The 13,043-nt window shown below is 38.4% G+C and overlaps 1 pseudogene; it reads right to left on the minus strand.

Annotated features, from left to right (window-relative positions):
* Positions 1 to 9,120: 9,120 nt before the first annotated feature.
* LOC126076273 (uncharacterized) lies at positions 9,121 to 12,834 on the minus strand (annotated as a pseudogene).
* Positions 12,835 to 13,043: the final 209 nt, after the last annotated feature.

Consider the following 13,043-nt stretch of genomic DNA (forward strand, 5'->3'; position numbering starts at 1 on the left):
CCAAGGAGCACCTGGTGGATTCGAACTCCCAACCTATTGGTTAGTAGCTGTAGCTCTTAACCACAATGCCACCAAGGTTTCTGTTCTTCATATATTCTTTTTCAAAAAGCTTCTAATATCTAAGTGACAGGGTACAGATATAGGATCAAAAAAAAAAAAAAAAAACCCCAGGATAGACAAACAAAATGGTATATTTAATAAATTAAATGAAAATTTAAAGTTAAAAGTTTAAATGTAATAATTTGGGAGTTAACTACATCAGAGGAACTATATTTCTTAATATTAACATTCGCTAACTTATATTGGCTTAGTGGTAAATCTTAGGTAACCTGTCATCTATTTCTTCAGACCGTCAAGTTAGTAGACCATCCCTTGAACAATCTGGGATTTTCATCTGGTGAGTTTAGCCCCATCCCCCACCCGCACCCCCACGCTTCACCATTTACTTCCTCTTCGGGAGATTTAAGCTCATATACTTTGTAAAAGCTTATGCTAGCTTTTAGGGTTGGACCCATGCTTTCCTAAAAATTAATTTTTGTTCTTTACTCAATTTTTCTGCCTTTAGGTCCCACTCTCTTTCGACAAGAAAGAACTGAAACGTTGTTGTTTACTTCTTTGTAGCCTTTAACTATTTAAGTCTTGATTTTCAGGACTGACAGCATTCTCTGAAAGAAGCTCAAGCAAAAAATACTGATGTGAACATAGCCATTCTTAGGACAGGCAAGAATTACAGAGAAGTACACTTGCATTATCAGGAACGGCCGTGAAGACTTTGCCAATTCAGGCTTCCGGGAAAACGATTATCACATTTTCAGAATGGTGATACCTCAATTTACAGTGGGCATAATTTTTTTTTTTTAATTTCTCATCAAACATTCAGGAATGCAGTAGTTTGCAGAGAACCTATTTTCTCACTGAACATTTTTCTAATTCTTGAAAAAGAATTACTGCGTATTGCCTGACTGTATAGCAGTAACCATAGGCCACCGAAGCATAGTTTTTATAAGGCCAAATTTACAAAAGCATGCTATTGCCTGAGGTTATCTGAAGAAAAATAAGTGACTATTTATTAAGTTATAATGGTGAAAAATGAAAGTGGTCAGTCATGCTAGGTTCCATTAGAATAACTACAGTTAGTTATGATTCATGATCCTTTTTACCAAAATATTTAACAAAATTTGCAGTGTTATAAATTAAGTCATAGATGGCTGAAAACTAAACTCTGCCTTGACTGCAGTCGCATACGCTGTAGGCAGTTGCTCATTTCCACAGAAATGCACAGAAGCTGAACAATAAATGTGACACACACTGGGTGTCTTTATAGGTGCAAATTGATAATTGGACATCAAAACAATGAAGTTATCCCAACGCAGAGGTGCAAATTGGCAGTCAGACTGCAGAGGCCAGCAAGGGAAGAGAGGACAAAAGAAAGGGAATACATATAAGATGAGAAGACAAAAGGAAGGGATAAATATAAAAACCTACATTGGTGCTGCCTAGTGGAAAGCCTGTATTTCAAAAAAGATAGAGAGAATATAGGAAAAGCAGAAGACGTTTTACAGATTACATTCTTTATGCTGTTCTTGATGGAAAGCATGTATTTTTAATCCTCATCTGCACTGTATGAATTGAAGCTATGTCTCAATTTTCCATTTTAAACGGTCATACGTAAGTACTAAAAAAAAAAAAAAAAAAGAGGGAATAATATTGTACAAGCACTTGAACTATACCCTTCCAATTAATGAGGTTTATATGTTTTATATGTTAGCTTAGGTAATTGTCACAAGAGTGGGTGCCTGTTTTGGAACTTTCGAAAGTGGTGATATTTCCACATAGCGTTAATATTACAAGAACACATACGGCAAGTCTGTATTAGTAACTGTCTACTGAGGGGCTAAAAATTCCACCAGAAAGTTAGAAAACTTGTAGTCCAGCCTTATTACGGTAGAATTAGTCATTTTATTAAAATATATACACAAGACATGAAGATATGGAAAAAAGAAAAAAAATACATATATCAGATCCACCTAGAAGGAAAGATGACTAATCCCTTATACCAACAGGAAGAGGCTGAGAATTACTAGAAAAACAACTATAAAGACATCGTAAATCAAACAGCATAGAGTTTAGAACATCAAAAACTCAGAAATTTTCATCTATTATTAATTATAATAAAAAATTCTATCTCAGAATATTTTACACAGCAACTGTTGCCAAGAAAATCTACATCTTCCTGAGCTGAGGAAAGTTAGAAATAAGAACTAAGGCTTCAAACTTCCAATGAAATTGGTTTGCCATTAATAAACTATCCCAATGTCTTTGTACATTTTTCTTTCAATTAAAAAGTCACATTTTCAAAGGAAGACAATTTATTATTTTAATAGCATTTAAATATTTAATGGGACTACAATTAGAATAGCCATATATAATGTGTGAAGTTAGTATGAGTTTCTAAAAATTTATTTTTGCAATTAAATTGTGATTTTTTTCCCCACCTATGTTGTGTGTAAGTGTTGTATATAAGTGTACCTATGATACAAATTCTAAAAAAAAAAAAAAAAAGCTTAGAGAAAATAGTAATATTCTAGGCTTCATTCTGACTTGGTGATGAAAGCCCTTTACTAAACTCTGTATTAACCTATATATTACTGTCTTAAGTAAGCTTCTTATTAGCTCACATAGGCAATAGCAGAGTAGGCTTCCTCATGCTACCTACAACGATCTTTGAGTAGCTAATTAGTAGAGTGCTGTGCAGCTAGAATTTTCTTTATCTGTATCCAATCCATAACAGATTTCTATCCACTGAACTTCTATATTCCAATTAACATCATATCCTCATCATTCCTGTACCCACATTTGTAATAGAGATTTTCTGGTAGCAGAATAATGTGGGAACATAGATTGGGACTAATCTCAAAAAAACAGGAAGATTCTTCAACCTTCGTTTCAGCTACAAAGCCTCAGGCAGATTGAGCGTTCTCATATGATGCAGATTTAAGAGAGAGGAAGGAGATGATATACATTTATGTACTATATGTGCATTTGTTATTATTTTCATGGAATTATAGGTCTGTAACAATATGAGTAGGTTTTTGCCAAGAATTCAATGAATGCAGTTCTTCTGGAAACAAAACCAAGGGCATCAGGGATTCTAGTTGCAAAAGATGCATAATAAATGGTTGGTAATTGAAGGATAAAATCTTAGTACCCCCACTCATAACATGGATGACTAAGAGCCTTTTGAAACTAGAGCTACCCAGGACTGACCACATAGTCTTTGTGAAATCACCAAACTTTCAGAATCCTTAGTTTTCTCATCTATAGTGATATTAGTAATATTTTGCTTAACTCCCAGAATCTCAATGACTTACTTCATAGAGTTGTTGAAAGAATTAGTGAACATTAATACAACATAGGAAGATATTACACATTCAATAAATTATAGTTTTATTAAAGTTCTTACTGATAATTAAAATATTTAATTTGTTAACATTACATATGTAATATATATTTCCCATATTTTGCAAGATTCCATTCCAGAGAGAATATTGTCTTCATAATAAGTTACTGAAATGAAATTAAAAAACAAAATTTGAAATGGAAAAATTAAATGAGAAACAGTTGTGGAATACAGATGAAACTAACCATTTAATAATAACTTAGAAGCATGTTCATTTAACAATGTATTATCATGTCTAATAACATCAGTATGTAAAATATGATTATAATGATTTATCCGTATTGTGGAAATCACATTAAAAAGCTAGAGAAACTCGTTCTAGCTTTATCAGCTAATTTATGTAAGCTGCTCAAAAGCAAATTTGATATTATTGATAAAAACACAACACAAATAGGATGTGAAATAATTTGTTAAAATCAAAAGGGGGGAAATAAGATAATAGTAAAAACATACAAAAAGAAAAGAATATTCTGAAAGTATTTTTTTCAACTGTGTTATCAGTTTGTATTCAAGCTTCATAAAAATAGAGGGACACATACATAGATGTCATTCAGATCTTGGGATTCACATGATTTCAATGTGAACAATAAAAAGAAGCACAGATTAAGAGGGCTTTGTAAAAGTCATGAAAAATAGTGTTTTCTCTGAGTTTATTGAGTAATACTGTATACACATCTGTGATTGAAAGGAATTTTTAACTTCCATATAATTTATAGTTAAAGATTTAGCCAGGTCTACAGATAAAAAAAAAAAAAAAATTTTTTTTTTTTTTTACAGATAGTTGGGCTGCTAACCGAAAAGTAAGATTATATTCATTGCTTAGCCCTGAAGCAAATAAATTTTCTCAAAACTAACTCTCTGTAAAAAAAACACTAACTCTTTGTCTAGTCAATTCTGACTCATAGCGACCCTATGGGAGAGAGAACTGCCCCAAGGGTTTCTAAGGAGTGCCTAGTGGATTTGAACTGCCAATCTTTTAGTTAGCAACTGAACCCTTAACCACAGAATTTTAGTTACAGCTGAGTCCCCTTCAGGGCAACTTTGATTTTGCAAATAGAGATTTACCAAAGATTTGTAAATTCGATGTGCTTTCTCTAAGCATTTGTAGTTGCATTAAATGTAGGTAATCCCAAATATGAATTGGTATGATTCAGTTTATTAAATGGCTGGAAACAAGATTGGCAATTTATTTATTAAGCTTTTTATTTTATTCTTTCAGTCTTAAGAAATAAAACATTTTGCTATTAATATGAATTTCAACACTAAAAACTTTGCCTCAATTTATTTTTTATTATGTCTATCTTTAGTCATCGCTTTAACCCAACTGCTTTTCTTTTGTAGTTAAAACATTTATTTCACCCTATTGTAATTATATGTTTATATATTTATCTCTCTGCTGAGACGGTCTGCTTCTTAAAGGCAGGGGTTATGTTAAGGCTTCTTTGTAGGTGCAGCTTAATATATGTGTGTGTGGAATAAAACAGTAGCTAGCATTTGAGACTTACTATGGTTAATCACTGCTCTTAGAGCTTCAGAATGTGTTCTTTCACCTGATCACCAGAACAACCCTATGTGATAGTTCCAGTGGTTAAATCCATTTTATACTTGAAGGAACTGAGACTAAACCCCTTTCCCAAAGTCAGTGATAAAGTCAGAATATAAATCCAGACAGTCTAACTACAGAATCTGGATCCTAAATCACTATGTTATGGTTGGATAAAGGGTAATAATCAGAATAGCTAATGCTTATACACTGCTACTTCTAAGGACTTTACATATGTTAACTCATTTTCTCCCACTATTTCTATGTGATAAGTAGTTCTGCTTTCCTTATCACACACTTGAGGAAAATAAGGCAATGAGAGGTTAAGAAATTTGCCTGAGGTCACACAGCCAGGGAATGAAAAAGCTGAAATTCTAATCCAGACAGTGTGGTTGTGGAGTCTACACTAATTAATCTTGCATAAAGAGGAACTCAATTTTTTTCACTTTCTCATATTAACCAGATTCACAAAAGAATGACAAATAAATCAAATGACAGTTTCTTAAGTGTGAACTGAGACTTGAAGTTTCCTTTTCAGTTGGTCAGCACAATTTCTTGCCCATATGAGAATCTCTTTGGAAAATCAAATTCAGATAATAAAACTGCTTGCCTGGTGACTTTAGAATTAGAGTGATTTGGAGCTGAGTGTCTAGAGGGTGCCATATCCACCATTGCCACCATGGGAAGCTATTAGACAGGCCAGTATTGACTTTGGTTGTGGGCTAGTGCCCTCACTCCCTTGACTGGTCAGAAAACACAGAGGCATGGTCTGACTTCCTCTCCTCAGAAGCCAACGAAAGTTCCAGCCATTGCAACATTGCTTCCTTTTGCAATGTTTATTATTACAACTCATTTCACATTCACCAGTTGCCTTTGAGTTTATTCCAACTCATGGAGACCCCATTTGTGTCAGAGTAACTGTGCTCCATAAAGTTTTCAATGACTGATATTTCAGTACTAGATCACCAGGCCTTTCTTTCAAGGTGCCTCTGGGTAGACTTGAACCTCCAGCCTAACCATTTGCATCACCTAGGGACTACCATTTCGCATGAGTTACATTAAAAATTAGAGTCTTCCTAGGAGCACTAATGTTCCTTGAGGGAACTTAGGAGCAGCTGTAGTGTCCTTAGCAGCTCACTGTGGCCCTACCCTCTTTCCACCATCAGAGCTCCGGTCAACCCACCATCATCTCTCTCCTGACTCTGTTTTTAGTTGCCGTGGAATTGATTCTGACTCATGGTGCCCCATGTGTGCAAAGTAAAACTGCTCCACAGAGTTTTCAAGACGGTGACCTTTCAGAAGCAGATTATGAGGCACCTTTGGGTGGGTTTGAACTGCCAACATTTCAGCTAGTAGTTGAGTGCTTAATTGTTTACGCTACTGCAAGACTTCTGACCAGAAGCTCTGCAGGAAAAAACATAAACATAAATAACATCTGTATCAGTTTGCGATAACCAGGCAATCTGCTCCCATAAAGATTATAACCTGGGAAACCCTAAGGGGCAGTTGTACTCTGTCATATTGGGTTGCAATGAGTTGGAATCAACTTGATGGCACACAACAACAACAAAGTGTCATTTGATCCATTGTGCCAGTATTATTGAGGCACCTTTTTCTCCGGTGAGATTAATGGAATTAACTCTGCATGCTTATTTTGCAACATTTTTTTACATTACAACATTGGATGAACAGCACTCTCAGTGGGCTCTCAGGAGTATTCCTGGACCACTCATACACCACGATGACTACTAGTAATTTAGATACACATAGGAGTGATTGAGAACCGTTCACATATATCCTAGTATAGCCGATCTCAATTTCTCTTTAGTCAGATCCCCGAAATTGTGACTTTCTATTGGCTGAGTGTATTTTTTTCACCAGTAGGTTTGTGAGTTGAAGCTAATCTATATAGTTTCCTTACTTCCTTCTTTCAGTGCCTAGAGGTGCACAAGATGGGTGACTTGACATTAGATGCCATCTGTGATCATGGATAGAGTCCATTTGTTAAGGGGACCAGGATGGGAATATCCTTAAAATATCCATACCATTAGAGTTTACCAGTGAGAAATTAATAACCAAATGATATTTAAGGGCCTAAAATGAATTCGATCTCTATTTGCATGGTATCTCTAATTCACTGAGGTTCCATGAAGATTGTTTTGATTTGTATGATGGAATTGTAGGCAAAGGCAAACATCTATCATATTATATGATGCAGTCACGAAGCTAGCTTTATCACGAAAACTAGAGACAGATGCCTGGCTGAATATATATGAAAGATCCATGCTGTCATCATTACACCAAGAGGGAAGCTGGGGCTAGATCACACAAGGTGCACCATGGAATTGGCTCTAAGATAGAGACCCTAAAACCTTAGAAACTAGTTTCCATTGACGTGATTCCAACTTATGGTAACCCCACACATATCAGGGTAGAATTCTGCTCCATAGGATTTTCAATGACTAATTTTCCAGAACTAGATTGTTTGCCTTTCTTTCAAGGCACCTCTGGGTGGACTTGAAACTCTAACTTTTCAGTTAGCAACTAAGTGTGTTAACCATTTGTCCCACTCAGGGACTCCCCAAAACTTGCTACTCTACTTTTATATGGACTGTGTACGTTGTGAGAACAGCCTTGCAGGTGGGAAAGTAGGCTGAGTTTGGGTGCCAGCTATGCAGGAGAGGTGCATTTCAGTGCTGATATTCCTAAATCCTACATTAATAGGAGGCAGGGGTGCTGGGCCATTCACAAGGTAAGCAACTTTGTCTCCTTTCACCAGTTTTAAAGGACAGTGTCTGCTACAGGATAAGAACTAGTAAATATTGATTGAATAAGTACATAATTGACAATATTGTTAAAGTCCACTACAAGGTTTTCATGAATATGAGGTTGACAATGAGATGTTAAAAGAGCCAAACATAAGACACAAAACATGGGATGATTCAGAAGAATAATGCTGGATCCGGGAATAGAAGATTTAGGGGCTACAGTGGGGTATAAAACACAATGGAGGACAAATGGAGAGAAAATGTATGTCAGTGTCTTAGGCTGGATTTTCTAGAGAAGCAAAACTGTGACACATATATATACATGTATATATTAAAAAAAATTGCCATCAAGTCGATTCTGACTCATAGTGACCCTACAGGACAGAGTAGAACTGCCCCATAGAGTTTCCAAGGAGTACCTGATAGATTCGAACTGCCGACCTTTTGTTTAGCAGCTGTAGCACTTAACCACTACACCACCAGGGTTTCCAAATATATAGAGAGACTTGTTTCAGGGAAATGACTCATGCATTTGTGGAGGCTGGCAAGTCCCAAATCCATGGGTCAGGCATCAGGCTGGAGGCTTCTCCTGACTCATGTGGTTGCAGGGGCCAATAGACCCCAAATTGGTAGGTCAGGCAGAAGGCTATTGGCTAATGGGGTTGCAGGAGCTGATGAATTCCAAAATCTGCAGGTCAGGCTGCAGGCAATAGGCTCACATCCCAAGAACCAGAAATCAGAGGATGACAAGTCACATGGAGGATGAGAGGGAGAGCAAGCTTTGCCAGAACATCATATATCATATATATAGCGTTCAGGCCACACTCCCAAGGAAACTCTCCTTTCAACTGATTGGCTGCTTACATCAGATTACAAAATGCAGGATGATTGCATAATTTCTGCCATACCGCTGAGAATCATGGCCCAGCCAAGTTGACACATAACCTTAATCACTGCAGCCCATCCCTTATCAACTTGGCACCTGTATACATCTCCCAAACCATGCCAAAACCCAAACCCACTGCCATTGTATTGATTCTGATTCATAACGACCCTGTAAGATTCCCAAGGCTGAAAATCTTTAGGGAAACAGACTGACATATCTTTCTAGCATGGAGCTGCTGGTGGTTTGGAACCACTGAACTTTCAGTTAGCAGTCAAACCAATAAAGACAATTATAAAGTCACACTTGTGCCTAATATTGTACAACTAACATGCTTAAAACCAAAAAATGCACTAGCCCCATTTACATCTTATATTTTATAATAAGTAATGGAATAAGGAAGGGAAGAAGACAAAGATATTTATACACACACACATATTAAAAAAACAAAGAATATTCAAAACAATTATAGTCCTCTTTTCTGCATCTGGTCATAGCTGGTATTTAGAACTACCTTCTTCCATCACCCATTCTGTGTTCCCTTTGCCTTCAACAAGCACCTCAGCTGATTGTGGCTCTTTGCCTGGTGGGGTGACTCAAACTTTCATAGTAATCATGTCGGAATTCGCTTACTGTAGTTTTCCATTCACTTTAATCACAAGACACGGCAGTACTAAGAGACGTCCTAGGGGATCTCCTATATTCCAAACTTACTCTTCTTTACTTCCATTATGTAATATCTGTGTGATTTGCCCTTGGTAATCAGGATCAATCACACCAGCCAATATGGTAATTCCTTTCTTTGCCTGTTGAACCACAGGCAGGAGGAGCCAAAGTGGTTGGGAGGCATTCATAACTTCCACTTCAGTGGAATCAGTGTTGTGTCTCCTGGTGGGAACATTCCTCCCTTTAGAACTAAGATCTCTAGACTTGCAGAGCATACTGTTGCAGGGACAGGAAAAAAAATTTTTCAAGTGGGTCACTAGGGGTAATAGTGAGTGGTGCCACTACCATTTCCACCCCTTGATTCCTGGGCTCATGAATCTTGGCTATGGGAGAAACAGCACCATATACTGAACACTGGTTAAGAGCATATACAGACTCCTGGAGAACACTGCCCCAACCCTGCAAGGTATTGCCACCTAGCTGGTACTGTAATTGTGTCTTTATAAGTCCATCCCATAGTTCTATTAAGCTATCTGCTTCAAGATGATGGGGGACATGACAAGATCTGTGAATTCGATGAGCGTGGGCCCAAGAATGCACTTCATTTGCTATGAAGTGAGTTTCTTGATCCGAGGCAATGCTGTGTGAAACACCATCAAGGTGGATAAGGCATTCTGTTAGTCCATGAATGGTAGTTTTGGCAAAAGCATTGCAAGTCGTTGTTGTTAGGTGCCATTGAGTCAGTTCTGACTCATAACGAACCTATGTACAACAGAATGAAACCCTGCCCAGTTCTCTGCCATCCTCATAATCGTTATGCTTGAGCCCTTTATTGCAGCCACTGTGTCAATCCATCTCATTGAGGGACATTGCACGTAGGGAAGGCAAATATGTATCCAGAGTAAGTGTCTATCCAAGTAAGAACAAAACTCTGCCCTTTCCATGATGGAAGTATTCCAATGTAATCAACCTACCACCAGGTTGGTGGCTCGTCATCCCTAGGGATGGTACTATATTGGAAAATCTGTGTTGGTTTCTGCTACTGGCAGATTGGGCACTCAGAAGTGGTTGTAGCCAAGTTGGCCTTGGTGAGTGGAAGTCCCTGTTGCTGAGCCCATGCATAACCTCCATCCCTGCCATCATGGTCACTTTGCTCATGAGCCCATTGGGCAATGATGGGAGGGGCTGGGGAAAGTGGCTGACTGGTATCCAGAGAACACATCATACTATCCACTTGATTGTTAAAACCCTCCTCTGCTGAGGTCACCCTTCGGTGAGCATCACATGAGACACAAATATATTCACTTCTTTTGCCCATTCAGAGAGGTCTGTTCACATGCCTCTTTCTCATACCTTCTTAGCACCAATTTTCCAATCACATTCCTTCCAAGTCCCTGACCATCCAGCCAAACCACTGGCCACAGATTGTGGATCAGTATACAGTCCCATATCTGGCCATTTTTTCTTCAAAGCAAAGTGAAAAACCAGGTGCACTGTTTGAAATTTTGCCCATTGGGGGAATTTACCTTCACCACTGTTCTTCAGGAAGGTCCCAGAAAGGGGCTGTAGTGCTACCGCTGTCCAGTTCTGAGTGGTGCCTGCATATCACACAGAACTATCTGTAAACCAGGCACAAGTTTTCTTTTCCTCAGTCAAGTGATCGTAAGGAACTCTCCATGAGACCATAGGTGCAGACTGGGAGATGGAAGGTAATGTGACAGGAGTGGGGACCATGGGCATTTGGTTCACTTCCTCATGCAACTTATTGTGTCTTCAGTTCCTGATCTCGTATATACCACTTCCATTTAATAATGGAGTGCTGCTGTGCATGTCCATCTTTATAACTCTGAGTCAGACAAACCCTGTTCATGATGGGAACCTCAGGCTCCATGGTGAATTGCTGGACCATGGTTAAGCATTCAGCCTCTACTAAGGCCCAGTGACAAGCCAAATGCTGTTTCTTAAAAGGAGAGTAATTATCTTCAGAGGATGGCAGAGCTCTACTCCAAAACCCTAAGGGTATGTACTGTGATTCACCACTAGGGGCCTGACAAGGCACCAAACTGTGTCTCTATCTGCAACTGACACTTCAAGAACTATTGGATCTGCTAATCATATGGCTTAAGTGGCAGATCCACTCGCATGGCAGCTTGAACCTGTTGCAGAGCCTTCTCTTGTTCTGGGTCCCACTGAAAACCAGAAGCTTTTTCAGTCACTTGATGAATAGTCTGGAATAGCACACCAAATGAGGGATATGTTGCCTCCAAAATCCAAAGAGACTCACCAGGCATTGTGCCTCCTTTTTAGTTGTAGGAGGGGCCAGATGTAACAACTTATCTTTCACTTTAGAAGAAATATCTTAACATTCCCCATACTACTGGACTGCTAGAATTTTCACTGAGATGGAAATCACCTGAATTTTTGTCAGATTAATTTCCCACCCTCTAACACATAAATGTCTTATCAATAAGTCTAGGGTCATTGATATGTCTCCCTTACTAGGTCCAACCAGCATAATATCACCAATTTAATGGGCCAGTGTGACATATTGTGGGAGAGAAAGACAAGTCCCTGCAGATAAACTTATGACATAGAGCTGGAGATTTGATATACCTTGAGGTAAGACAGTGAAGATGTAATGCTGGCCTTGCCAGTTGAAGGCAAACTGCTTCTGGTGTTCCTGCAAAAAGGGAATTTAGAAAAAGGCATTGGCCAGCTCAATAGCTGCATACCAGGTTCTAGGAGATGTATTAATTAGCTCAAGCAATGAAACCCTGTCTGCAACAGCAGCTGCACTTGGAGTCACCACCTGGTTAAGTTTTCCATAATCCACTGTCATTCTCCAAGATCCATTTGTTTTTTGCACGGGCCAAATAGGCGTGTCGAGTGTGGATTTGCTGGGAATCTTCACCCCTGCATCCTTCAAGTTCTCGATCATGTCACTAATCTCTTCAACCCCTCCAGGAATGCAATATTGCTTTTTTTTTTTTTTTTTACTATTTTCCAGGAAAGGGAAGTACTAATGGCTTCCACCTGGCTTTTTCTAACATAATAACCCGTAGTCCACAAGTCAGGGATCCAATGTTGGGGTTCTGCCAGTTGCTGAGTAAGTCTATTCAAATTATTCCTTTTGGAATTGGGAAAATCACTACAGGATGGGTTGGGGGATATACTGTGGACAGAGCTGAACTAAGACTCCATTAATAAGCTAACCTCCATATGCCCCCACTCTGACTGGTGGACCACAGTGAGGTTTTGGGTCTTCTGAAATTAGTGTCAGTTCAGAGCCAGTATCTAGCAAACACCAAAAAGTCTGACTATTGCCTTGTCCTCAATGAGTGGTTACTCTTGTAAAAGGCCATAGTTCCCTTTGGGGAAGGCTGGGAGAAAGATTAACAATATACATTTTTGGCAGTGCAAAGGGGTCCTTCCTCAAGGAGACCTGGCCTCCACTGCATTCAAGTGATTGTGATCTGTAAACTGGCTCAAATCTGAGAATTGATTGAAGGACCATGACTCTGCATTCTGGCAATTTGAGTTAGACTGCCATTCAATTGACCTGGAATTCTTTTGCTTGTACAGATCAAGTAAATATTTAAGAGATTTCCCATCTATTTCATTCCTAGGGACACCAAGACTAAATAGCCAATGCCATAAATTCATATGAGTCAGATTATTCTGATTACTGCTTTGACTCTTCTATCCATTACATATTCACCTTGT

The sequence above is a fragment of the Elephas maximus genome, chromosome 4 (genome assembly GCF_024166365.1).
Source record: "Elephas maximus indicus isolate mEleMax1 chromosome 4, mEleMax1 primary haplotype, whole genome shotgun sequence".
Lineage (NCBI taxonomy): Eukaryota > Metazoa > Chordata > Mammalia > Proboscidea > Elephantidae > Elephas > Elephas maximus.